This window comes from Chiroxiphia lanceolata, chromosome 8 (genome assembly GCF_009829145.1).
Source record: "Chiroxiphia lanceolata isolate bChiLan1 chromosome 8, bChiLan1.pri, whole genome shotgun sequence".
NCBI lineage: Eukaryota > Metazoa > Chordata > Aves > Passeriformes > Pipridae > Chiroxiphia > Chiroxiphia lanceolata.
The window spans coordinates 20,016,912-20,042,179 of NC_045644.1; the positions used below are offsets into that span (position 1 = coordinate 20,016,912).

At 45.5% G+C, this 25,268-nt stretch overlaps 1 long non-coding RNA gene across 1 annotated transcript; it reads right to left on the bottom strand.

The window, feature by feature from the left end:
- Positions 1 to 22,127: 22,127 nt before the first annotated feature.
- LOC116790047 lies at positions 22,128 to 24,727 on the bottom strand. Its single transcript, XR_004358241.1, has 3 exons — positions 23,782 to 24,727; positions 23,094 to 23,251; positions 22,128 to 22,271 (listed from the first exon to the last, which is right to left on the bottom strand). It is a non-coding gene; the product is annotated as an uncharacterized LOC116790047 (long non-coding RNA).
- Positions 24,728 to 25,268: the final 541 nt, after the last annotated feature.

A 25,268-nucleotide genomic window follows, 5' to 3' on the forward strand; every position in this document is an offset into this window, starting at 1 on the left:
TGTAAAACAACTTGGAAAAAACCCAGGTCTTGTGTTTTGACATTTTTTGCAATATTTCTGAATGCTGTCTGCCCTAGATTCAAGCATAGCTACTATTTCCATTTTTTTTCATGAAAAGGAAATTCTGAAGAAGTTTTGTAGCTGTTTAGGTGTTTAAACTTCTCACCTTGAATTTTACAAAGTCTTGTGAGTGCTATGTTGACTGTGTCAGCATATGGCCTACAGAAATAAAATATTTTGTACCTTAAATATCAAGCCCTCTTTATTCTTACTTTCCTATTATTCTTGTACTAAGTCACTTAAAACCTGGTAATGTTCCCCTCTCCAGTAGAAATGTTTAACTTCAGTCAGAGTTGCAAAATGAAACAGAACACAAAGCAGCATCAAAACTAGGGAAAAAAAGTGAATAAAAATTTTGGTTTGAGTTTGATCAATGATTTCTTCTTATGGTTGTTGAGGAAGAGTGGGAAATTACCTTTAAAATCAAAACCCTTTTTTTCCACAAGAGCAAAATGTTTCCAGAAATTTTCCAGCCACCTATAATCTGTTGCATATTTCCTATATGGTGAAGAGAAGAACTTGATATTTCTTTGCTGCAGCAGATAAACCTGCAAGATGGGACCAGAGTGATGAAGGTCTGTTGTGAGCTTCCCAGATGTGGCAAAACAGGTTCTCCAGGTAAGACGGACCTAAGAGTATTATAATAACAATAGTAAGCTCCATATTTAATTAGCCTTAGTTACATTTGAACTGGTATCCTGTAGAATGGTATTTTTCAACCTGTGGTCTGCAGATTATGGGTAGAACATGGAATCATAGTAAGGAAGGTGGAAAAAGCAATTTCACCAATGCTCTCCAGCAGTCAGGGCTTGGGAATTTTCGGGGGGGATGCTGAGCCTTCATGAGAGAATTTCTAGGGACCCACAAATCAAAGCAAGTGGAAAGACACTACAGCAGGATAATGTTATATTGATTGCTTTGTTTTTGCAGAGGATAGATTTTGTTTAATCTTCCACTTCCTTATATTGCTTGACACCATTAGTTTTATCTTAACAGACATCAAATATGAAAAATCACTAGAGAAGAGACTTTCTAATGTGTTTTGTTCTACTTTGGGTGGGTGATAAAAGGAAGTATTTTCTGGGGCACAGCAGCTCTTTAAAACAATATTTGCTAAAAAAGAAAACAGGTAGGGCAGAAAAGCATGGGCTTGAAGTGAGATCTTATTGAGTGAAGGTTTTAGAAGAAAACACATTGAGAACCTAGAAACTATGGGGCCTGCTCAGAGCTGGACAGAGGGAGACAGAGAGTCCCTCCCTGGTCTGAGAGCCCGTTGACCTGCCTGTACTGGCATGATGGGACAAATGCTGGGTGTCACAGGGGAAACCCTTATTTGATGAGGGTTTTGGTCTGTGGTGGGATACAGTAGGAACCAGTACCTCACCCTACCAGGGACAAGAGTGTGACAGAGGGCTGTGGTTTTGGGATGGGGTGAGTGGGACGGGGCAGAATTCCCCAAGAAACTGCGCTCCTCAGCATCACATCACCCGCTGCCTTGTATGTCTCAGCTGCCAAACCTGGCTGTCCCCAGACACAGTCCAACCCAGATGGGGAGCCATGAGGAAGGCTGGACAGGGGGACAGAGGGATGCAGCTTCTGCTTGACAAACACAAACTGGTTTCTCCCCCTCTTTCATCCTTCACAAAATTCTAGTGTCTGTCACCACACTGGGCACTCCAAGGGTTTAATAAAAAGGGAAACCAATATTTGACATGAGCACAGTAGGGAGAGCAGAGGCAGTGCAGAGGGAGGGGGACAGACAATGTACTCATACGGAGAACAGAAGGATGCCAGGGCAGCCGCATTCAGAGCCTGTCCCTCTCTTCCCCCTGCGCCCACAGCCCCTGCTCTGCCAGACGGGCTCTTAACATAACAAGCGAGCTGATCCCAGGCAGCACTGGGCTCTTCCCTGCTTCCCGGGTGGCACTTATGTCTCCTAGCTGCTGCAGTGGAAGGGATGCCCTTGGTCCTTTCCTGAGAAAGACCAATAAAGCCTGAGGGATAAAAATACATATATATGCATACATATACATGTATATGCATATGCAATAAATAAAGCAAGCCAGCCAAGCCTTTCAGGCAATTTTAGCTCCATGTATTGTTCAGGAAGAGGATTTTTCTCCCTCCCCTCCCATCTCCTAATGAAATACCCCAAGCCCTGCTTGTTTCTCTCCCCGCCACTCTCTGCTGCCAAAGAATGCTCACACAGGCATGCTCTCAGGGATTTTGTTTCCTGTTCTTGGAGCAGCATAGGCTGTCAGTATGGGAGAATCTTTTATTTGCCAGGGTTGATGATGACAGAGTTTTAGCCACAAAGCCCTCCAGAGCCCCTTCAAAGCTCTTGTTGCTCTCTTAATTTGCTGGCCATTTGATTCAGAGCATCCCTTCACCCTATTTCTCCCAGACCTACCCCTGCCTTCTCCTACCTCACCCCTGCAGTCACGCACATGTGCACCAAGCCTGGCCATGGCTGGAGGGATGAAGGTGCAAAATTGCTGGATATCCTCTCAGAGACCCAGGTCCTGGCCATGGGACCATCTGCCTGCATGTACATACATGTACAGCCACCTCCATCCTCTGCCTATTGGAGCTACCCAAGAGAGACTTGGCACGGATGGGGCAACCCACATCACTCTACCCATCAGTGTAGCTGCTCCTGGTTAGACCTTTCCCTGTAGTGCTTGTGACACTGTATGGAGGTAGGATAGAAAGCAGAGGAAAGCACCTGGCAAATGACTAGACCATGGTCCTTTGCACAGCATCCCCGGCCACTGCTCATGCACCCCTGCCTTCAGGCTGAGCCCCACACCAGTTCCCACCTTGTTTTCCCTGAGCAGCACTGAACAGACAGCCTGAGTACTCCTGAGTTCTCCACAAAACAGAAGAGCTGTGGAAGGCATGTGGAGCTGCATGGCTCTGAAGGCCACCAGCCCTGGGTGCTCCCCTATGGTAGAAAGTACAGGTGAGAGGCTTAGCCATGCTTGGTTCTGCTCGCCCTCTGTCCTCTGCTCAAAACCCAATTTCTTTACCCAGAGAAAATGAGTTCCCCTCCCCCAGTGTCTGTCTCTTTTTGCCTCCCATTGCACATGAAAATGCTGACGGATTTCCCTGATCACTAGCCATGCTGGCTAGTGGCTAAAGCAGTTCATTTCAGACCCTGTGCAGGTATTTCTTACCATATATTATAGTGAATAATGTATCCCCAGCCATGCAGCACAAGGCTTATAAGGCTATCTCAGTATTCTGGTGACAGCTTTAAACCACTCGACCATTGACCATTCAGGTCTCATGGTTTATAGAGTCACCAGTACACCTTGACAGGGTTATAGCCTACTTATTGGTATAAAGCATGGTTAGGGATACATTATTATAGCACGTTGCTTCTGAAACGGGGCCGTGTGCCACCAGTGGCCTAGAGAGCCCTTGCTGGTGATCTGCAAAGGGCTGGGTGATGTGGACAGCCTGATTAACATCTACCTGCTAAACCACGATGAGCAATTGGTGGAGTGACCTGAGGGACAATGTTCGCTCTCAGATCCTGGAGGGCTGGAGGTGCAGGCGGCTCTGACAAGAGGGGGGCTGCAAAGAGCTGTTTTCTATGGAAGTGGGCACCCAACTGTGCTTGAAGACCTCTCTTTAGTACCACTGATCCAAAGGGTTGCAGTCACCACAGACTGCAAACAGCGGCCACTGTACAGGTTGCCATGAGGCTGAGAAATGCTTTGAAGACTGCTGCTTCCAGGCTACTTGGTTTACATCCACCTTTTCTGGGCTGTTAGACACAACCTGACCATCTTGCTTCTCTACAAATGCCAATTTGGTCTGGCTCGTGCTGAACACTCATTAACAATTACTAGACTTAAGGTAGTTAATCACTACAGCTAAGGTTGCAATCTGACTTTTCTTCTGATTCCAGATCCCAGGTCTGAAAGCTTTTCCCATCTCCCACAGAAAGGTTTCTTCCTTGTTTCCATTGTTTTGATCTTGCTCCTCAGATTAGTGATTTTATTATTAAGTTTCCAAGGATTGTTTGAATTACCTTTGAACGCAACGTGCACCTGTTCTTGTTGGGACAATTTAACAAACAACTCAGGTTAAAAATGTTGACCTCAGGTTGCTTCCTGATCTCACTCCATTTGTTAAATATTGAGCCAAATTTGGAGAAAAATTACCTTGGTACTTCGAAAGCCCTCAAAACTGGAACTCAGCAATAATGTTTTAAAATTTCTCTCCCTGCACTCCCTCTTTAAGTGCTATTAAAGGAAATATTTTTTAAGGGTATTTCAGCTATAGGACCGGTTAAATGGATCCATTACAGAATTACTATATGCCAATGTTCAGGATGCCTCTGAAACAAATGGACTAATTTTCTCAAATGTTATGTTTAAGTCTCAGTGAGCTCTCGACCACAACCTCATTTGACATATGCTTCTTCTGTGTCTTCTCTTAGTTTCCTGTGCAGCCTTGATCCTACAGAGCTTTATGCTTGTGATTAACTTTAAGCATGTAAATAGCCCCTCTGAGTTCTGTGGGATGGTTACAGTTAACAGTGTGAGCATCCTCTGATGGGGCTGAGGCTGACCTCAGTCCCACTCTTGGGGGTGCTGCTGCCAGCTGTGCACGGTTTGGGATCAACCAGCTGCACAGGCCTGGCCTGGGTCAGGCATTCTTGCAGCACCATATCTTACCAAGTTAGCCAGAGCGCACACTGCACAGCTTTTGTGCCAGCTTCAATTTTATTCCAGCTTTCTGCAAGCTACAAGGGGATGACAGGCGATATTTTAAGGTATAAAGCTGGAGTCACAGACAAATAACACCAAATGCACATTGAGTCTGTCAGGAGAAGTTAACCTGTCAGCACTCCCTGAAAGGATCTGCATTAGCAGATCGGCTTCACAACAGATCAGCATTTGTGTCTTGTGGCCACAGTCTTTCTGACCCAGTACTTGGAGCCCTAAAGCCTGACTTTTTCGCTTGTTGAATCCAGGCTTCAGTAGGTTTAAGACAGCAGGGTGATTGCTTACCTTTGCACAGTAAGTTCTGCTGGTGTGAGGCTTTAGTGGAGTTTTTTAAAAAGGGAGACAGAATCCTATAATGTGAAGATGTGAGGCTATTAGTCTTTCCATAATCTTTTTCATTGAAGAAGGGGAAGGCAGAAGATACTGAAGACAAATAAGCAGACAAACTTTTGTGGAAGTACATTTTTACTGTCTTTTCATCGCCTGTGCAAACTAGTACACATGGGAGGGAGCTGTGAGATAGCATTGATAGTACAGATATTCTGAGACTTAGTAGGAACAAATTGTTTGCTTTGCATTCAGATTCTCAGCTCATGTTTCCACTTCAAGCACAATAAATCCCTGAGTCCACGATCATGTCTCTCCTTCCCTTAACACAAATCGTTTTGCCAGGTCCCGAGCTCCTGCTGCCGGGTCAAGCCACACCAGTACTAAACCAGGAGTGCAAGGGGAGGAACCAGACCCACCTCTGTAAAAGGACAGATAGATCACAGTGCAGATGGAACAACTGAGGGATACACAGCTAATTATATGCACAAGTGTGGGGTATTTATTACTGTAAAATGCTCACAAAATTCATAGGCACCTAAGACTTACGATGGCATTATCCACCGCCACTGGAGAATTAATGGGCAGCCTTTTCCCTGTGCTAAAGCAGACAACGGAGGGGGTACTCTGTCATCCAGAGGTGAGAGCAGGGAATGAATGCATAGATGGTACTCCCCTCTAATGCTAATGGACCCTAGCACTGAGATTAGATTTACACCCTCCCTCTAAATGTACACCAGGGGAAGGCAGCTCCCCCAGGCTGACTTCCCAACAGTGTGGTGCTGCAAAAGCTGCTCTCTCCTCTCCCTGCCTTGTCCTCACTGGCCTCCACACCGGCCAGCACAGGCTGTCCTGCTCTCCACATCTGCCATGCCCAGGTTCGCAGAGAAGGACCATTCACATTTCCTCTGGCCAGTGTCCCAGGCAGCAGTGATTACGGCAGCACTTTTCCCCCTGCACAGTCCCATCCAAGCCCGCAGATCACTCCTCCACATGTACCTACCATCCCACCATGAATGCTGGGCAGCAGCTGGTGTTTCAGTTCTCAGCACCATAGGAACACCCCACCATACTGCAGAAGGTTAAACAGTTCTTTTATATTCTCTGCTTGCCCAAGAAACAAAAACATGGAGAAATTATCCTTCCCCTTCCCTCCCAGCATCTTTGCTTTGGGATGGGAATAGGATTTTGACCTGAAGAATACTAAACCTAACAACAGGAAATGTGTGACTATTGATCTTCAGCTTGAAGAAGAGATAGGCTAAAGATACTCAAGAAGAGAAAGACAAACCATCAGAAAAGTTCTCATCCACAGATTTTTCCATCATGGCTCCATGTTTGACCCAAGTTCTTTGAGCAGACCCAGCACTAGTCCTCAACCCTAGACCTGCAAGGAGCTGGGGCTCGGAAGGCACAGCTCTGGAGACTGGGAGGAGCATAATAGTGCTCCCAAACCTCTCACTAACACAGCCAGGAGTACAGGCCTCACAGAACAGGAGAGGAAGAACTCCCAGCACAGGTTTGAACGGCTCAGCTTTTGAGAGCAGCCTTCCCTTGTCCCTGGCGGTGGACTTGCTCCTAGGCAACATCACCCCACGCACGGCAGGAGTGACCACAGGCCTGCTAAACAACTCCCTGCAAATAATTCACACCAACTTGTTTAAAGGAGCAAATGGGTTTAATTATTAGTTACAATCTTGTCAATAATTATCACCCCATCTGTGGGTAATAAATGGCAGCTTCTCACAGACTGCATCATTAGAGTTTAAGGACACCAATGGGGTGCATTAAAATGCTGAGGAAAGCATTGATCTGGTGTAAAAATGCTCTTTACAAATTACAGACACGGGTCAAGCCCACCAGCGAGTCCTCCCTCTTCCTATCTGATGCCAGCCTGCCCTCTTCTCTCGCTGTGCATCCCCCCAGTAACCCCAGCCCATGGCTGCTAGAAAGACAAAGACCCCAGTCTGTGGATTGCAGGGGATCTAGACCTTATTTAGGACTCTGGGCTTTACAGAGTGAAGGCTGTGCAGTTATGACAGGGCTGGCATAAAGCACCACAGCTCTGTTTTGGTCAGCTCTGCTGCTTTATTCCCACAAAGGAACTGGCCTTGTCATCTTCACAGCACTTTTTATCCAATGGGCAAGAGAAGCAGGATCATATAGGCAATGTTTCCCAAAATGCAGATACTTCTAGAGTGGAAAAGCATCAGTCATCACACAGCAGGACTTCTCAGAGGAGAAATGATAACGCTTTTTTTTTTTTTGGTTTCTTTTTTTTTTTTTCCTATTTGAACTGCAGGCTGGAATATAGGCCGGCAGAATGCAATTATCTAGGCTGGAATTTGGCCAAAATGCTGGGGCTAACAGCCCTACTGTTTCAAAATATGCCACAGTACCCTAAATGATCACATCTTGCAGGATTTGATTTTGCATTTCATCCAAAAAAGTGTTGGGAAGTTGATGAGTAGGATAAGCACAAACTAGTTCCAGTTATCACTGTACCTGCTGAAAGTTCAGCCCAGAACAGCTCCTGAAACTTTTAATTTCTGTGCAAAATACTAAAAGAAGTCAGTGGTTTTATTCCCTTTGCAGATTCTCTGCCACCAGTTTCCATTTTTTTTTCAGTGAAAAATACATCAACTTTCAGAAGGGGAAGCTTGAGTAAAACAAGATATTTCAATTTGCAAACAAAAGAGAGGAAGGGCATTTCTTTCCTCTGCAACAGTATTTTAGATGGAGCTTCTTTCTTTGTTGTTTGTTTGGGGTTTTTGTTTGGCTGTTTTGTTTTGTTTTATTTTGCGATTCAGCCTGTTAGGACAGACAGAGGATTAAGATAGCTAATGGACAGTCTTTATAGGCAAACAAAACTAACACCTAAATGACTCTTTGCATGTACAAGTGGTAAACTCTTCATTAAAAAGAGAGCTACATTGACAGAGGCAGACTGGGCTACAACTGAGCCACAGTGTAAATAAACCTCTGCCAAGGCCCATACAAACACCATGCCTCCCATGCTTGCAGCCTATTCCCTTAGTATTAAATAGCTCCAAATGCTCCCTGTTGTTTTGGATGCTATGCAAATATTAGCAGAAGGACGCATGCTCTGTTTTAAAGATATCTCAGACACAGCCACACTAACCAAACTTTTTTGGAAAGCAACATCAGAACTTGCAGTTTCTACTTCAGCAAGTTAAATTTATCTGCAGAATAAATCGTGCTTTTAGCTGCCTCAGGCTGTGTGCTAGCTCTTGCAGAATTTGGCCAATCATCCCCCACAAGGGAAGAATAGAAAATGAAAAGGTAATTTTGAAAAGTCAAAATATTTCATTTTCTATTTTGGAAAAAGAATCATTATAATTGATTTTTCGTGTTGAAATGTCTTCCCATTCTGCAACATAACTTCTTCTAGAAGGGACAGTGGCCATCTGTAAACAACACATCTCATTCAGGCTGGAAAAATTACAGTGTCCTTATTACTGAAATATCTAGAAAAAATTTCACCTTAGGTTAACCAGGGAAAGCCATACCTCCCTTAATTTTCACTTGTACAAATGAAAGAAGATGAATGAAAGGGACGGTTTCAGATGCCCCAGGTGCTGGGAGCCCAAAAGGAGAATGTGGATCAGCTTTGCAGCATCATCAGTGCATTTGTACCACAGTGGCTTCATCGTCCCTGTTCCCTGCAGGTCATTACTTGAAAATCTGAAACTCTTGCTTATCTCACTCATATCAACCACACTTAGATGAACTGCCCCAGTGCTGCCATTGCCCAGCTCACATCTAGTTTCCATCACATCCCTCTCTGGTGCTGAGGGGAATATAAAAAAAGAAAATAAACTGAGACTCAGGAAACACCATGTTCAGTTCTTAATTTGTAGCCATTCGTAATCTACTCCTAAATATCATAGTAATTTCTTTGATTTTTCTGAAAATGCAAGTGAATCCTAAAAAACAGTGTGACTTTTTGGCAGCCTGCACCAGAAACAAAGTATTCCCATGTTGTAATGCATAATGCACAGTAAAGTCTGCATGAGAACTAGGGCTGGCCACTGCACAAATACAATTCCACCGGTGAAGCTTCCAGCCTCATTCATAGTACCTGCTCTTCAGTTTTGTTCCTGCTTAAAAAATACCATGTCACTTAATTGACTGATTCCATGCCACAAGCAGTTTGCAAACACACTTGTTTGAAGAAGATATGCCCTGGCTGATTTGGAAAATCCCTAAGCAATGCATTCAAAATAATTCAGAACTGATTAATGACAAGTTGAGTAAATAGAGGGAATGGAGGGCCTGGCACAGGCTGTGGTTAGTCAGAATTGGCTGAGTTCACTTTAACTGATTTTGTATACCTTCTTTCATTTCACTTTCTGCAAAATTCCCAGCAAATCACTTCATGGTGAGGGATGTGTTACAAAATAGAGTATAATGAATAGACAGAGGAGAAAAATCACAACAACACATTTAAAAAATTCTCTGGGTAAATATTTGCATTGGAAACTGGACCTTAAGATTCACTGCATGCAGCCAGGGGTCAGAAACATTATGGGTCCACTCACAGGCAACTTGAAACTGGGAAGTGGGGTTGTGAGTGAGCTGGTTGGAGTGAGTGCAATCTCACCAGTGTCAGGGAACTGTGTCTTTTATTGTAGGTGAAGATCCTAACCCTATATACATTCATGGGTGTTCACATATTTAATGCAAACACACATAAGTGCGTGCGCTCACACATTCTTAAAATGTATGTGCATATATTCCTATATTCACAACGAACTGTTTATGAGCAAGCTATCAAGAAAGAGTTTTCACTGAAATTATTCAGTGAATGACTTCAAACAATGAATACATTGCAGGAAATGGCGATTGGCTCCAGAGCAATCCGCAAGCAGAAAAGAAGGCATAAGCAGTTGAATAAATGGGTGGCTATGAATTACTCATTTAGCTGCATTATCTTCTTGTGGTCCCAATTCAGCAAACGTCTAAACACCCACTTCCCATTAAGAGCATGAATAGTCCCATTGATTCAATAGGGTTATTTTCTCTGCCTTCCATGGGGCAACTCAAATACTTAAATCTAAGCAAGTGCTTAAAGTGCTTTGCTGAATCAGGAGGTATGTCCACACTGTATATACCTGTGCTATACAGAAGGTCAGATTAGCTGATCCAAGAATCCTTTATGGTCTTAAGATCTATAAATCTATGAATAAAACCAGCCTTTGCTGGAATTGCTTCTCCATAACCTTCCTGAGCACTGAAATTCATCCACACCCCAAAAATATTAATAAAACACTCTGTGCTTAACTCTTTTTGTATTATACTAAGTACGCCACTAAATAAACCTCTTAATATTCCAGTATATTTTGCAATGAACATTTTCCCGGTACGCTAGAGCGGTTCCTCCTTTTGTGCCATCCAGAACACAATCCCCATGAAATACTGCAGTAAACATTTCTCTGAGTACTACAGCAAACACTACCAGCATTAGCAGATTAACCATTCCACTGAGCGCCATATTAAGCACACGTTTAAATACTGAGAAAAGACGTATAGCCTCCTTTTTCCACTGCGCCTCGTTACCCTGCCGAGATCCATATTTTTCTGCACGGAGTCGACCAGCCCTGCTCTATTCCCTCCCCTCCTAATGTCTCTCCTTCTCTTTTTTTCCCTCCTTCTTGTTTCGTTCATCCGGGACCTATTCTTCTGTCTTGGAAGCCAGTGTCAGGGGCCAGGAAGAAGGGGATGAAAGGGGGTCAGAGGATTTGGTATATTGCTCAACCACAATATCAACAAGAAATCTATTGTGTGTGCAAGTCTCTACCTCTCTGTCTCTCTCAGCATTGCTGAAGTCTGTTGATGGAGAAACACAGGTTAAGTGTGGGTCTCTCCCCTTTGTGGGTCGAAGGAATTAAGTAGCAGTTCTTGACTGGTGTAATTTGGAATTATAAAGCATTGTTTGGGTTTTACAGGTGTACTTTACTGTCAGCAAAACCACTGTGCTCAGAACCTTCAATGGATTCATCTTTAGCAAGTGTTTAAGAGCCGCTGACTCGTCTCTTGTTGCTGACAAACCATCTAGATTCAACTCATGGTTCTGTTCAGCTTTTCTCCTTTCCCTCCTCTCTCTCTTTTTCTCTCTCTTTTTTCCTCTTTTTTTTTTTTTTTTTTTACTGGCAATTTGATGTTTGATCATTTGAGGCAATGAGGCGGAGGGTAATTTACGTTATCAGGGAGGTATGAGGGGTGCTGGGAACCCAGACGCAAGGCCCATTCGCCTGCTAAAGCGCCATCGTAATGTAATGAGACTCCAGTCAAGTGCAGCTAGTAATGGAGAGGAACATTTCCCATTCATCTGCCTACCTGAGACTCCACCGAATACGACAATAACTTTTGCACGGGAGGAGCAGGGGGGGACACAGTGAAGGGGGGCCAGAGTCCCCACGGCATGACTCCCTCTGCCTCATGGAGAAGCACCACAGCCTCATCCTTTAGACCATTGAGGGAAGTTAATTGACACAACTCAGGAAGTCACAAAACAGGTTGTTGGAAGTGCTTAACCTTTCCTAGATCCTTTCCAGTAGACACCTGGTCAGCACAGACCCCCAGCCTTTTTTGGCAGCCTGTGACTGGTTCCCCTCCTTGGACTCTCCGCTGTTACATCCCCCAGCTCAGAGCCAGACCCTTGTGCAGAGGGAGCTTGGAGAGAGTGGGCACACCAGAGCAGGCCATCAGGAAGGTGCCTGTACATCAACTAGCAGAAGTTGAAAAAAGGAAGAAACCAACTTCCCAGAAGTGCTTCAATACTATTTCCCTTCAAAGGGGTTTCAAAAAAAAGCACTTTTTCCTGATGGCCCCCAGGCATCTCCATCACTTGTCCACAAGCATGGCTTCCTATTACAAAACCAGAGTTTCAAGAAACCCTTCCCCTTTGTTTTCAAGTGTGGCAAACAGGACGTTGGGATTGCATTAACAATTTATTTTAATACCTTTTTCTAATATAAATCAAAATACAAACAAAAACTCAGCCCCACCCCACACTTCTAGTGCCATGGATGTTCACCCCCAGGGGAATTTCATTCCCCATGGCTTTGTCAGAGCAGCCCCCTCCTGCTATATAGTTAAGACCCCTCCTGACGTACAAGTAGATTCTAACTCCACTCCATGGTGTCCCGGGGTTGGCTGTTCCCATAACAAGGATGAGCATATTTACATCACCCTGACCACGAGGAAAATTGAGGTGCAGAATGGTGCTCTGTCCCATGCCATGATGAATAAAATCCAAGGGCTTGTGTCTTTTTTTGGAGAATGAGGTCCCAAGCATGCTGGGAGTCATTTCTGTCCCCCCTACACTCCAAACTCTGCTCCACAGCCGTGGCCCATGCCTGTTAAAGCCTCCCTAGCTGCAGATTCACTTTCCACTCTGCTTGCATAATGCAGTGACAGGGCCTCCCAGTAGCACAGTAATAAGCACAACAGTAATACCCACCACCAGCAATAACAATGATGCACATATTCAAGTTCTCACAGGCGACCCTGCTATTCTGCACACTTTGTTTGCAAGCTGAGGGTAATTATAGCTCGAGGGAACCTCCTGGATGTAAACAGATCTCCTGGTATGAAGACCTCAACGTATGGCAAGGGGTGTAGGTGGCAGGGATGAGATACAAGGGCAAGAGAGATTAATTTCCTTCATCAGCCTGTCCTAAGATTGCTGTTTGTTCCCAGAACTTGGTCTGAGAAAGGGAGGGAGAGGAAAGAAAAGAGGGAGCTGAGGTCTCTCCCTCCTAGCCCTCACCAAATTCCTGCCACATGGACCCTTCCAATTATATCCACGTTTGAAAGGCTGCTGTCAGGATGAAAGGCACAGAGCAGTAATGAACTGACGATTAATTTGCAGTTGGCTCACCCAGTGCGTGAGTGTCTCTCAGGCTCGCTGCATGCGGGTGCTAAATATGACGATGTCAGCAATTGTCAGCAAGAGCCAGGGTTACCCTTAATAAGAGTCTCTCTCTCTTTACTGCCTGATTGCCTGCTGCCAGCTTTCGGGGGCTCCAGCTCAGCTCCCCATCTTCCTGACGGCAAGGGGAGCTCTGTACCAGCCCGGCAGCTGCCAAAGTAGCAAGTGGAAGGGAAAAGAAATGACCCTTTCCCCTGGCAAAGCAGGAGCAGCAGCTGCCAGTGCTAACTGCCTCTGCCCATGCCAACTTTGACCTGGGAGAGTTACGGCTTATGCTGGCATGAAAATAGCTCAGGATGCAATTGCACACGTGAGCACCAGCCATGCCTGGGCTGGGATCCCTTGCACCTCCAAAACTGGCAGCAAATTTCACAGCCCCTTAATCCATGTTTAAAACAAGCCTCTCACTCTCCACATTCAAGTCAGCATCCCCATGTCAGAGGTGGCATGATGGCCTGGGAGTGTGATTGACACTGAGTTTCAAGACAGAGCTGTTGCAGAGGAACACCCTGCTTGGTACCATGTAAAACTGTGTTGCCAGCAACTGGTTTTCAGGCAGTGCAACACCCCTGTAGCCTCAGGGTCTGCTTAAACAACCATACCAGCCCCACAGGGAAGGCAAGAGTCACATACTTGGGAACCACTGTGCCAAGCACTCTGTGAGAGCACACAGAGGGATCTGAAGCTGAGGTGCCCAAAGAGTTTGCAGGCTAACCAGCCAAGATGCTCCTGGGTGTGGGAAGGATGCAGTAGAGAGCATTGGATTGACAGGGCTGGGAATAGAACCTGCATCTTCTGCATTAAGGGGCCTGTCAACAGGCCATGTGGGAATGCTGCTTTCTAGAGGGAAACACAACACCTGCTCAACAGACACAAATATTCAAAGTAAAGAGCAATCCCTTGGCATCACACAAACACCTCCTTCATGCTCCCAGGGAATCCAGGGTGTGCACAATGGACCTGCATATTCCATCCACCCTTCTGTGTCCATTCACCAAATCTACACACTTCATCTTCTGTCTTTCTCACAACAGAAATGGACCCAGGCCTGAGCCATTAGCCACCAAAAATGTGCTTAATCTCAAAAAGATATTTTCTTCAACTGCCTGAAGATGGGCACCCCAAATCACTGGGTACCTTTGAGAATCTGGGTTCAGGAGGGTCATAAATATATTCTGCTGTGGAGCAAGCATTGGATGCTTGGGATGTACCAAGGCAATGCTCCTTGATGGATGTGGGACAATGTGTAGGGCATTAGAAGAGTGCATACGGCAGCTTCCTTTTAGATTGCCCAAAGGCCTGTAAAATACATTTCACATCTCTTGTTCAGTAGATAATCATCTAGATTATTAGACCTAGCTTCACATGATTATGTTGGGATCTGAAAAGTGGGTTCACTGATTTTATCTTAAGCGTGGACTTCTAGAGCTTTAGAGAGCTGATGAGGAGAATACAAAAATCAGCTGCAAATGGTTGAAAAACCTCTACCTGGAATTATAAACCAATCACTGTATCCTTCCTGCTGTAAACACCACCTATCATCAGTATATATACCAGATCATGCATAATATCCCCCACACCTGCCATTCTAAGTGTGGGATTCCTGTGCAGTCCATGTGCTGTAATATCTTGTCATTGTTACCATTTTACTGCATATGAACAATGCTCCTCTGTGGCTGCCAATGCTCTAATAGCAGCAGATTCAGTAGGTACTCCAAAGCCTCTCCCACTAATGTAAGCTTTATCATCATGGCTCCCCTTGCAGATGGACAATCCTGTTGGTGTTAGTGGGCCTGGGATCAAGCATTTTCCTCACCTGCTGCTAGTCTTTACCTCTTTCATGGAGACATGGACATCAACTGAGAGATATTTTTCCTTGGGACGCTTTTTCTTAGGAGAACTCCACATCTGAGCTGGCTGGGGTATCCTGTGAATTCATAGCATTTATAGCAGCTGGTCTTGTTCAAAGTAAGAAAAAAAAAAACAACTTGAAAAAAATATTCCAGAAAACTGGGTGCCTTTTCTTTTGACACATTCCAAAAAACCCTTCTGATCGTTGGTACAGAGTGACATTTATTTCTAATTTGTCTGGATGCTATTAGACAATGTTTACAGAGCTCAGACACCAAAAGAAACATCCTTTTCCACATTGAACAAGACATTTAAATTAATCAAAAGGAATGCTGTGGGTCCCTGTTTCCCTCTCAGCCAGCCTCTTGATTTGCAAAAAAAGTTTCAGCAGAACCAAAACCAGGTTATGGCCAGGTATGCATGTCTTTGGAACTGCCTGTGACTAGAAGTCTGCTTTTCACACAGTTCTGGTACACTTATGACTTTATCACTACAGTCTTCAGGTGCTCACATAACTTTACCAGTTTCCCTGCATGAAATCACATGCCCTGTCTGGACAAAAATACAGAATGAAGAGAGGCAAAAAGATATTCAGAGATGGAGTCTACTCACAAGGCAAATGTTTGAGATGGTCTGAAGTCCATGTTAGCAAAATGGATACAGCCCCCAAGGTACCCTAGTAGTGTTTGATGCCATGTCCTGTCATACAGCCCCCAGGGTACCCTAGTAGTGTTTGATGCCATGTCCTGTCATACCAGGCTAAGGAAGGGGACAATGGTGATGGGCCTGTATCACCATTAGCTCTGTATGTACTGCACGGAGTCTTTCATCTTTGGCTGCAGGTCTATATTTAACTTACAGGTCTTGCCGTAATCACAGATGTGTTTTTACCATGTAATCCCTGCCATCAGAGCTGGCATTTCAGGCCCTGCTCCTCGCATCACTCTCACTTCCTCACAGTGCTTTCCCAGCAGATGTACAGGGTGTCCTGCCAGCTGGCGACAGGCCGGGTCCAGCTCACTTATCATTTTAAAAAACTTGCCTCAATGGGAACTTCCTACAAAGATGCCTTCCAAGCCACTCTTCCTGCCCACCAAGCATGCCTGGGCCTGAGAGAGAGACTTTTTGGCTTTCTCTGCTCCTTCCACCCTGCCTGGCTCCCATCAGGAGCTGGCTCGGTGGCCACACCATGCCTCAGCGCAGAGGAGGAGGTGGCAGAGTCATGGCACCGATGCCACTTGGCAGGCCCGCCTAATGACACTGCATGCACGTGAAAGCCAAGTGCAGCCCTTGGAGAGCCGAGGGCTCCTCTGCAAAGGAGACCTGAGCCCTTTAAGGAAGAGAGAGGAGCAGAAATCAATTGTCTGCTTGCCTTCCTCCCCAGGCCCCCCTCTCCCCCTCCTCCATCACCACCACCACCACACACGCACCCTATTCACCCTGCTGGAAGGTGACATTTGCTATTAACCTTATATTGGGCCATTTTGTAAATCAATGTCACTTACATTTAATAACAAGTGTAATCAAAGGAATTATGCAAATTTAATTTGATGCTTCTTGAATTATGCAAATCTGCACCACATATAATGGCTTCTGACATGTGCCCAGTTGGAGAACGTTCCATTACCTCCTCTCTTATTACCCCTATTATTATTTTTATTTTTTTATCCTGTGGGGGGGGGGAGGGAGAAGGGAGGGAGCAGCGGTTAAGCTTGGAAGCAGGGGGGACAACTGAGTGCAGGGAGAAGGGAAAGAAGAGGGGTGGTGAAGAAAAGCACTCCTTTGCCTGCATTTTGAGTAGAAAAGCCTCCTGAAGGCATTTCTGTTATTGTTATTGCAGAGCAAGGAGAGCGGGATGGGGAGGGGGATAGCGGAATGGGGATGGTTGGAATCATTTCCCATGAATGGCTTTGCAGGCAATAATACTATAAGCCTCTGATTCTAAATTACTGCCCTTCCAGTCCTATCTCCAGCATGATATTACTCTCCTTGGCCTCTTCTTCCTGAATTACTAGTCAAGCTGGGGGAGGGGGAGGGGGAGGGAAGAGGGGAGCAGGATCTACAGAGTGGAAAATGCAGAACAAATGGGTTAAAAGGTGTTTCAGGATTTTTGCTCCCTGGCCTTCCCAGGTACCCCCACATTCTTATTCCTTCTGCCAGGGCCCCAGAAGAATAACTATTCTTTTCCCATTGGCTTTCCTACCATTTACTTATTTCCTTGCACATGACCCCAAGATCAGGAAAAAAAACAGTCACATGATGCATGTGCCACAATTTGTGGCACAAATCTTCTCAGATATCTGGGGTATCTCCAGCCAGTGACACCCCAAGATTCTCCCTTTGCAAGTAGCAGAAGTCATTTTGGACCAGCCTCTTTCTCTGTTTTGTCTGCTTGTCAGAGATGGCAAGACAATTCAATACTCACAGAGTGGATCTGAAACACAGTGCCATGATGGTAGTGGAACATATAAGGCTGGACCACATTTTCCTCTGCTGTTCCTCACAGCAACTGATGAGTGACTCTTGCCATGACAATTTGTTTGCAGTGTGACCTTGGGCAAGACCACTCCCATCTCCGTGTCTTGGTGTCCTCACACTTGTGCAAAGCAGACAAAGAAATTGATCTGTCTTTGGGAAGGAGGAGAAGAAAGAGAAGACAAAATGCATTTTTTGAAGTCTGTATGCTTCTCTAATATGAATTGATACACATTATGAGGGCACAGTACCAGTGTGGCTTTATCATTTCTATAAAGCAAAGAGTCGCTGATATCCGAAGTCTCCCTTCTCTAGATTTTGAGAATTGAAAGGCAGGAGAGAATTTCTACATTTACCAATTTATGCTTTCCATGTTTCCTTACAAAACTCTTTCAGAAACATTGTGGTTTTTTTTCCTCTTTGCTCTAAGTATTTCTGGTTTATTACATAGCCCTGTAAGACTTCAGTTTTTCTCCAATGGAAGATAATTTCTAGAAACATACTCTGCATTTGTATTTTAAACACAGTAAATCAGAAAAGATGTCCAGATTTTTTCTTACCTATCAATAGTTCAAATTCTTTTTAAAGCTAAATAAAAGGGGGCTTTTCTGTTTAATGGTAAGATTTTTCATTTGTTATCAAAAATACACTCTCATACAAATTTTGGTGAGAGGAAACTGTCCCTGTTCTGCCCAAACTGACCATCATTTGGAGTTCAGTCCGGAAAATGTCATGTTTCAGCCAGTTCTTAATCATACGGCTTCCACCAATGATGAGGTGAAATGGATGTGCTTACCCCACTTTAACGCTTACACCTGCTGGGCTTAGAAAAGAAACATGTAAGTCACGCAGGGGATGCTGCCAAGTTACCTTTCAAGACCTGATGGTATTTGGCAGCATGACTAGCAGCTCTCCAATGTCATCAGCACTCCACCACTGCTGCTACTTCTCTGTAGAGCCCATATGGGAAACAAGGGTTTCTTCTTCTCAAAAAATGCAGCTGCAGGTAGAAATCTTTCTGAGAGGCCTCAGTCTAGCATCTTCTCTGACCCTTGTCCAGGGAGCCCAGCCCTTCACTCTCCAGCCCCCAGGGATGCAGTGTCTGAAGGGAAGGTGTCAGCAGGAATGTCAATAACAATGTCTGACGTTTCCTCACCTCTACCTGAGTTTGTTAATTCAGTGACCAGAGACAGTGTCTGTCATTAGGAGGCCGAAGAAAAGAACAAGGCTCATTTCAGTGTCAGATACACCAATAACCTCTGAAGCCCTCCTTAGCCCAAGACTTCTTGACTGCACAGAGAACAGACAACTTGCCCTGTTTTGGCTTGCCTTGCCTTGCCTGTAGATGATCCCCACGGCTCTTGTGGACATGGGCATGGTCAGGACCCACTACTGTCCCCCAGTTCCAGGTGCTGCACAAGCAGATCATCAAGAGAGTGCCCATTGTGAAGTGCTGCAGCTGAAGTGCCACTGCTGAGGGTGTCCACCTCACACAGCTTTCGGCCTCACAGGTACCTCAGGGGAAGCAGGTTAAATGAGTGCATAGAGCTAAACTTGTCCCTGGTGGTAAGCCTGCTGAGGTCAGCAGAGGTACCAAACAGCCCGTAGGATCCTATTCTTGAATTCAAGAGTTGTGTAGCAGATGGAAACACCTCTCCTGCAGAGATTGCTCAGCACATAACATGCTGTTTCATAGCTCTTGTTTCTGGGCTTATCTCTCCACAAAGCTTCTCAGGAAGATGTCTCCTAATAACTCCAAGTGTGGATATTCCAGGATAAAAGAGTCTTTGCTGGAATTTGTTTGGAATAGCTGTCAGGAACAGCCTTGTGGGGCTAAAAAATGTCCTGTACCCAACACTACCGTCAGCAGCATCAGGTGCAGAGCTAAGGCATCACTGACTGTTGTTAACATGGGCTCACATCTGTCTCTGTGTTCCTCAACTCCAGCCTCAGCTGGAGGATACCAAGTACAACAGAACTGCAGAGGAGCCTGAAAGTGAAAGCCTTTTCACTAGGGAAAGGAGAACCTATTTCGTGGAGCTTAGGTCCTGGTGTTGTAGGTTGAATCAGAAACAGGCAATGCAAAGTTCTCAAGCCTAGACTGAAAGACCTTTGTGCCATTGCCTCGAGAGTGAATTTGCATGCCTTCAGCCCTGAACAGGCATGCTGAGCTTCCCCAGGGTAAACAAATAGAGTGGGGAAGTGTCTCTGAAAGCCATAATTGACACAAGGGCTCTAAAAGGGACTGCTCCCAGCAGGAGGCCATGCTGCTTGAAGTTTTCTTGCTCTCCCCTTCCCTGGAAATCACAGGTCATTGCTTGCAGCCACCTCCTCCCCCCTAAAACTGTAACCAGTGAAGAGTCATAAAAACACTGAAGCACAGAAGGGCTGGGAATCTGATCTGTTGAGAAAGCAAACACTGACAAAATGACAATGAAACATCCTGGGAAGCAGTTTGGAGGGATGAGGCTGGGACAGTGCAAGAAAGGAGTTCCTGGAGGAAGATGGTGAAGGCTTCAGAGACAGCAGAGACGGGTGAAGAAAGTGGTGACATGGTGCTGTGACATCTACCAGCCATGTGGAGGGGAGCTTCTCAGAAAGATCTTTTTCATTAAAATAAACTTTTAAATGAGAGCTGAACAAGAAATTAGATTATGGACAGTCCTGCTTCTGACCGGGGTCCCAGCTCTCCCACTGCTGACTACGCTTGGCCAGGGTATACAGGAGCAAAAAGGTGTCCTACCTGCTGCATGCCTCTGTTTTCCCACCTGTAAGGAGGAGAAGACAGGACAGACACTCACCTCACAGGACTGGCACAGGACTGAGACTCACCCCACAGAGCAGTGACTCTTCTGCAGTGTGACTCCACTGGCACCAGGGAAAAGCCTCTTGCTTAGCTAAGAAAAGAGGTGTGCTGGGGGTGATGCAGGGAGAGAAGATATTCCAATTTACCCTTGTCGTGGCAGTGACAGGGGACTGGAAGTTTCACTGGGAAGGTACCAAAGTTTCTCCTTCATTTTGGGGCAGATGAAAGGAGGACAGCAGTCACATTTGATGTAGAGCGGGTCATATGTAGGAATGAGACCTAAGAGCTAGATAAGAAACACAGGTAAAAGTCAAGTAAGAAATGAAACAGGCAGAATGGCTGATTTTTTACAATTAATTAATTACATATATTTTTACTATGTTTTTAGAGGCTTTAAGGCTCTGTATTACATACTTTAATTACTGTAAAGAGTTCCAGGAGTTAAATATTTGGGGAAAAAAACCTGTTTTGAGGACAGGTATTGCCTTCCTACAAGCATGACTGGGGTCTGCATGGACAGAGTCTCCCAATGCTGCTTTTAAGCTGGCAGGCATCTGATGAAATGCAGAAGCAGCAAAGTTGAGACCAGAGGGAACCAGTCTCTTCTGGAACTCCTTCCCAGCACTCTGAAAGTTTTGGCAGATCCTGCTGTCATGAAATCCCACAGACTGCTTTCCGCAGAAAGCTTGGAAAAGCCCTGACACACGCATTAATAACAGCAAGAATCTCTAACATCTGTTAGACTGGGAAAAACACTGAGGCCCCATGGAGAACTCTCCCTCTATCCACTTGCTGTAAGGTCCACTTGCCACAGGCCCCGGCAAAAGTCAAAATTATCTTCCTCTGGCTTCTTCTCCCATCCCAGGCCATTCTTCCCTGGTTCAAACAGTGGCCTCACATCTTTTTGGCCTGCATCTGGGCCCAGGGATGACGAAGAGTTTCAGGGCATCATTCTATCCCTAGTAATGCCATGGAGTCACCCATCTGAGTGCTGCTTTTAGCCTGGCCAGAGTAAACTCACGCTGGTGTGATCGTGTCAGGATCAATGGAGTCTCACAGAGGGTAAATCCTGCTTGCTCAGCCTCTCTCCAACACCTCATTCTGCATGCAGACAGCATGGAGATCTTTTTTGTCTGTCTCCACCTTTCATTCCTGTCCACTTTTCATTCCTCCCATTCCTTATTCCTGAACACATGGGTGCAGTTCTGCTTCTAGAAATCCCATGAAGTTATTTCTGCTGCATCACAGGGCAGCTTAGCAGAGATGGTGATCCTCTGATTTCTCACCTTACACCCTTTCAAAGAAGCTAGCTCTTGGCACCACAGGGAGAGGGATTATTTGATCTTTATTAATTTATTGAAAGGAAGGAAGAGAGTGGAAATTGCAATGAAAGGGACAGCCAGCAAGATGGCAAGGAAGAGAGGTTAAAAATGAAATCATCATCTAATTGGCCCGCAGTGAATTATTCACATGTATAATCTTTTAAAAAAAAAAAATCAGCACAAGGCAATGCAAGTAAATGCTGTTCATGTTTAAAAGTCATTTCCATAAGTAAGTGCAATTTCTCTACTGTTTGCCCCTGTTTAATGAAGTGAAATCTTGTTTGCATTCCTCCCAATTTCCCAACGAAAGGCGCCCAAGCGTTTGCACCAAAATTACTTGGCCCAAATTAAAACCCTCCAACTTGGAAAAAAAAGAGGAAAGGGGGAAGAAATCAGACTTATTTTTAAAATGCCTTAAGTGCATCCCAGCATCCTAATTTATTTTTAGACACTTGTTATTAAGAGTAGTAGTAAGTTTCCCCTTCTCTCTCGCTCTCTCTCTTATTTAAATGAACTTAATGGCAATAGATGCAAATGTCTGGAAGAGGAAAATAGTTAACATTTATTTATTCTTACTGTTGTCTCTTCCCTGGCTGGTGTCATTAGAACAGTTCGTTGCATCCCATTCGCTCCCATTAGCTCTGCTATCAGAGCCACCCAGCACGACTCCAGCACGGCTCGAAGTGCTTTCTGCGGCCCACATAGGGACTACATCATCATCTCCGAGGCACTGGCTTAATGACAAGAAAAAAAATCAGAATATATTGCACAGCGCTCTGGGGAAACAACAACAAAACCCACCGCCGCCGTTGCTGCCACCCAATGCCATCTCCCCTTGACCCGGGGTGGGCATTCCTGCTTCAGCCAGGCAGGGGACAGACAGACGGACTGGCTGTGGGGCTGGGGCAAGTCTCCCTTCGCAATTCATTGATCTGGGCAATGTGCAGAGAAATACGCCAACAGGGACCCAGAGTGCTTGGAAACGTACTCGGGAGGACCCAGAGAGACTGGAATGGGTTCAAACAGCTGTTCAGAGCCAGCAGAACCATCTCTACCCAATGCTGGGCTGCCAGACAGCTGACTCTTGGCTCCCTGGCAGGGGCAGGAGCTGCCAGCCAAGGCTGCTGGTAGGGTGGAGGGCTTGCAACCCCTTGCTGGATAAACCCTGCTTTTCTCCAGTACCCCCACTGTTTCCTTCAGGAGCATTTCCTAAAGCAAACCAGATCAGTTCACATGTGTGAACAATCATGTATCTCAGGGTCGTGTGGCCCGAGCTGTCAGCTCCAGCCACCAGCGTGTGTCACCCCGCAAGACATGTTGTCCCAGTCACGGGCCACCACTGCAGAGGTAAGGGACTTAGCCCTATTCCTGCCCTGGGGAGCACTGGCTGAGGACCAGCACTAGCAGGTGGCAGCCCAGAGAGGCAGGTGCCCCGGTGCCTAGGAGAAGTGGCCAAAATCCATTCCCCTCCTGAACAACGGTGTCCTTTCTAAATCTGGAGGTGGACCTCACCCAAAATCCCTTTGCAAGCAAGAGGGACACAACAGGTTGCTCACCCAGAGAACAGGAAGGTTTTGAGGTCTTCTGAGCCCTTCACCCCCCAGGCAACACATGGATGAGGTAGTGGCAAGTTCCAGAGAAGGAGACCAGGGCTCGATGACAGCACCAGCTGACAAAGCAGCATTTGGGAGGGAGGACTTCAGCATCTGCAGTGCTGACACATAAAAGAGAGGCAGCAGTTATTGCAGGCAGGGATGAAGCCACGCAAAGGGCCCTCCCCACCTCCATAAAGTTGACATTGTCTCCCGTGATAACTTTTCTGCTGAGGTAGGAGACACTTTACTGCAGAGTTGCACACAGCAAGTAGCTGCCCTCCCCCCCGCCCTTTCCCATCCTCTCCCTCTCTCTCCCTCTCCAGCATCATTTACATCCTTAATTAGCTGTAATTCTGCAGTGCTCATTAGGGAAGGACTGGAAAATATCAAGGAGCCCACAAGCAGGGGGCTTCAAGGGAGAGGGAGGAAGAGGGGGATGCAGGCATCAGGCTAAGAGGGGATGCCCAAGGCTGGATTGTGGAGTCAGAAGCCAGGAGTTACTTGCTTAATTCAGGTGGGATGCTTACACTAGTGTGATTTCGGAGCACTGATCCAGTGATGGGGTTAAAGAGGCCACACTGTCCTGCCTAGAAAGGCAGAAAAATTGTCCAGAGAATAACATCATCTCACCAAGAGTACTTGCTCTTACCTTCTTGCTCACAGGTGATATCTCTCTGCTGGGTTATTCAGTGTCCCACACTCCAAAAGTCAACAGATGATCACAGGAAGAGGGCAATATTACCCTCCAATGCAGACAGCTACACAACCTGTCCTCTCCTCCAGCCTCATGAGGAATTATCCAGCAAAGACGTTTCTCTGGAAAATTGCAGCTGACAGGGCTAAAGAACTTCTGCCAGGTGTGACTGAACTGCAACCATTTGGTTAGAGGAAGAAAGACCCAAAAATGATACAGAAGAAAATTTGAATGAGCTGTTAATTGTTTCTTAAAGGGATACCCTCTTGATTTAAAACAAGAAGGGGGTAAGCACTTTGAATTTTACTTCATTGACCAAAAATAGAAAAAACCTCAAACAAAACAAACCAAAACAAGAAACGAGAGCTCAAAACTATAGCCACACTTTACATTCCAGGCTGTCGAATGAAATACATCCTTTAACCCCAAATGGGAAAACATTATGAAGTTTTATTGTTGGTCCATATATTTGATACAATTACTTTGGGGAGCAGCAGCAGACCCAGGCATTTATAATCTGGAATCCCTTTTGCTCAGGAGTATATAAACACAGAGGGAGTCAAGTTGTCTCTCTCCACAGTCTCAAGAGACCTTCATAAGACCATTAAGGAGGTACTATTGTCTCCTTGCCTTAGCTGGAGAATAGCTAAATTAAGTGAATTAGGCAAGGACATAAAGGAAGTCTGTGTCAGAGCCAGACAGTGATACCAGATTTCCTACTGGTTCTCTTTGAACCACTAGTTACAACCTTCCTTATGGTCCAGCATTTGGACTTTTGTATGACCACTTACACTTGCACTTTCTGGACTCATACCTGGCTAGTTTTTAATTCACTGCCTAGCTGTATCTTTGCTCAAGGTTAGATCACAGAATCATAGGATGGTTTGGGTTGGAAGGGAACTTAAAGATCATCTAGTTCCAAACCCCCTGCCACGGGCACAGACACCTTGCACTAGACCAGGTTGTTCAAAGTCCCATCCAACTTGGTCTTGAACAATTCCAGGGATGAGACTTCCATCATTTCTCTGGGCAACCTGTTCCAGTGTCTCACAGTCCTCACAGTAAAGAATTTCTCCCTAATATCTAATCTAAACCTGTCATCATTTAGTATGAAGCCATTTCCCCTTTTCTTATCACTACATACTCTTGTAAAAGGTGTGTCTCCAGCTTTCCTGTAGGCTCCTTTAGGTACTGGAAGGTGCTATAGGGGTGTGCATGTAAAAGTCTATCTGAGAGTTCAGTGAAGTTGATGACGATGGTCTTTGGAAGACCATCGTCCTACTTTTCACTTGCTGGCAATAATGTGAACCTGCAGGTTGAGCTGTGATGATGTGTCCCACCAAAGACAAAATGACCACCAGCACATGTGGCATTATTTACAAATATGTGGGCGTGTGCACAAATGAGCACTTGTGCTTTGGTGTATCTTCCTTCTTAATTAA